The sequence below is a fragment of the Triticum dicoccoides genome, chromosome 1B, assembly GCF_002162155.2.
Source record: "Triticum dicoccoides isolate Atlit2015 ecotype Zavitan chromosome 1B, WEW_v2.0, whole genome shotgun sequence".
In the NCBI taxonomy this organism is placed as follows: Eukaryota; Viridiplantae; Streptophyta; class Magnoliopsida; order Poales; family Poaceae; genus Triticum; species Triticum dicoccoides.
Window position 1 is genome coordinate 675,983,088 of NC_041381.1, and position 3,516 is coordinate 675,986,603.

At 44.1% G+C, this 3,516-nt stretch overlaps 1 pseudogene; it reads right to left on the reverse strand.

Annotated features, from left to right (window-relative positions):
* Positions 1-1,560: 1,560 nt before the first annotated feature.
* LOC119350891 lies at positions 1,561-3,043 on the reverse strand (annotated as a pseudogene).
* Between the last annotated feature and the right edge of the window lie 473 nt (positions 3,044-3,516).

The window sequence follows — 3,516 nt, forward strand, 5'->3', positions numbered from 1 at the left end:
CATGATGATACTACTACATAAAGTAACTTTCGATACACTAATTCAACTTTCGTAGCAGCATGGACCAAAACAGAAGAGCGCCCTCTCCCTCCTCGACACCTCCTATCTTCTTGCTCCCCTCCGACATGCTCATGAGTTGGGCTTTGTAGCAATAAGCTGATTTTCATTATCTATTTTTCACGAATACATGGTAATCAGTATAGGAGCTATAACCACAAAAAATATAAAAATAGAACAGAAAAACATGACAACACAGAGCTCTACAAACTAAAAATTATGGAGCTGAAAATTATACAGGCTGTCTCATACAGTAAAATTATGGAGCTGGAATCTTTTGGTGTACTGTTTTTTTAGAAATGGCAGTACAAGCTACAATCTGGACAGTACAAATGATATTCATGAACCCCCATATACAAAAGTTGCACACAGAAAAAAAAAGGAACAACTTCTAACAGATTTTTTTTGCATCTAAGTAAAACTCATCGATTATCCTAAATACTCCCTGTCAATAATTATGCTACTAACTGATTGGCAACAATTTCTTTTGGTGCGCAATTCAAACAAAAAAATGACAGTACAAGCAGATCTTTAGTACTCCAGTTTCTTTCAGTTTTGACAGATTATTTTCAATTTCAAATCTTGGAGGAAAATGGCGACGCTACGCCTTCCTGGGTTATATATAACTTTAGAATTTCAGGTGAGAGATTCTGAGGATAACTGATGTCCATAATCTTTGCACAGTTGCAGAGTCGGTATCACAAAAAAAATCAATCCATGGTGGAAACTGAAGCACCAAGCAAAGTCCAAAACTGTATGTGCCCTTAACATCAAGAAGTTGGTATATAAACACCAAGTTATTCCTAATAGCATCTTCATTAAAAGTTCCACCAAAGTAGGACTTGAAGAGGGCCACTGCTTGATAATTTCAAATAATCTTCAGCGGAAATAACGACGAATGAGATGGACATATTAAATTGCTCATAAGAATGTTGATGTGCACATTGAGTAGGATATATACATTGAATTAGCACTGTAGTTTCATCACTGAATCATCTTTGTCCTAATGTACAAATTAAACCAACTCCTAGCCCAACCCCTCTCTTCCAAACAGGCCCTCAATAATAAATCATATAAAACACAAAGGGTTCTATTATTCATTTAGTCCTATCAAAGTATTCCCAATAGTGACGAACATGGAACATCACACCATCTAAACATTGAAAAATTCTAGCAGTACTTTTTAGTACCACATGCTTATATTCTGTTGAGTTTGGCGATTCTGATGTACCATCACCAGATATCCATTCATCGTGTTTCTACTTGTAAGGTTGACCCTAACAGCTTAACATGCCCCTTACATATGTCGATTTCATGAATAGGCTCACGAGAAACCATTTGTTTTTATGGGTCAAGTCTTAACTATTGTGTTTTTGTTCCTTCCAGCAACTACTTAACCACACTACAGTTCTCGAGTGACCAAACTAAATTGAGATGTTTGAAACAACAAAACGGCCAAGATGGTGAGCAACACACCTTAAGTACATCACGACATGTGATCGGTCATCTGCCAATTCTCATCCTTTTGCTTGTCGAAGAGTTGTGGTATCATGTTGCTGGAGATCCAACAACAGTATCATCACTCTGTTGGCTGAGACATACATCAGCATCCAACACGCCTATCGGGCTTTGCGGCACATAGAACATTGATGATCCAACCGATTTGATGACCGTGGTTCCCATTGCTATCTTGTCCTGAATCAATTTGTAGCATCTTAACACTCGCTCCTACAAAACATCATTGCATTAACATATTAGGTAATGGTGGGCAAATGGTTTAGTTAATGATAACATTGAGACGATGACTACCTTGTTTATACACATGCAATTAGTTGTAGCTCTTTCAACCACTGAAGTTGCGCTCCCCAAATAACAACAAGTGCAACAGGTGCAGCAACCCAAATACAACAAGTGCAACAGGTGCAGCAAACTATGAAGGTCTGAACCCAAAAATCAGCTCCTGCAATCCAAATTCTCAAACTTTAATAATTGATCGCTGCCAACTTTTACGCATTGATTGATGGATACTAAAAGTGATATTCGATTTAACACATTGATCTATGAATACTATAAAAGGGATCTGATTTAACTTTCATACCTTTAGTTGTGCTCGAGATGGGGTGGGTCACGGGTGAATGCGAGCATGGAGGGTGTGTCATGATGATTGAAGTTGCGAAGGAAGTAGTCAATAAATGAGCAAGAAGTAACCGCTCCATCCTTTTTATGCTCATTGCCATACAAAGGAAGACTTTGCCTCAATCACCTGTCAAGCAAAAACCATCGATTAATTGAGATGAAACTGAAAGACATAACCTTTCAATACGTGGAGGTCTATCATGAGATGAGATGCATCACTCACTGACCTGCAGGTCCATGGGGAGTGGCACATAGGTCTCCTCCATCTTTGAAGCGAGACAAATGCAAGCCACTGCCAAGAGCCGTCCCACGCTTTGCCTTCCTGCCATGAGAAATCAATTTCTCAATGATTCCAACAACTTTATGGGATTTTAGCAGGGTTTCTTCAGTTGCTAATGAGATCATAGACTTACAGGAAGGGGATAGACGAAGAGGAACCTATCAAGGTAGTTGACAAACAACGCCGCTGTCAATGGCAAAGAATTTGCAGATTTAATCAGCTATCATGGCACCGTTGGTCATGACGGTATCATTGAGCAGCAATCCAATTAGAAAGGCATATTCCAAATCCGGCCCATCACATATCAGTACCAGCTAGAAATGAACAAGTTGAATCAAATCAAGATGCGGGGGCTCACCTTCCAAATCCCATCTATGGCGTACTTTCTAACGGCGGCCAAATCTAGGCCCTCGAGCCGCGGCCACAGCATCTGGGGTACCTGTCGGCGGGCATGTGCTCCTTCTCTGTCTCGACGGGCGCAGCCACATAGTCCGCCAGGAACGCATCCGCAGGGTGCTGACCAGGAAGGCGGCTACCAGGTGGCGAGGTCGCCGTCCTTCCGCGCAGCATGGGGGATATGAGCCGCCGCGCCCGGATCCGGCGCGCCCCTCGACCCTAAGCTTGGTCGATCAGGACGGTCTGAGGACCGGTAGCGGGTGGCGGCTCGGCATCCTCGTCGATTTCTAGGCCTAGCGGAGGGGAGTGGTAGGAGGGAAGGAGGAATGGTGGCGGGAGCACGACGGGGATGGGATGCGGCGGCGGCGAGCGAGCTCGGCGAGGAGAGCAGCAGCGGTGAGGTAGGCGGCATGAGAGGAACGGCGACGGGAGTGGATGCTAGGGTTCTTACCCAATCGGCGCCTTGCTTGACCTCATCCATCCACGAGCCAACCATCAGATGGCACGCACAGACCCATTACAGGAAATACCGAATATACCCTCGGCAGGGAACGGTATTTTCGGCGGTGGCACGGGATACTTGCGCGCTGAAGGAGGCCACGCACCGCACAGTCCACTCTCCCAGCCACACTCGCTGGCCGGCGCGG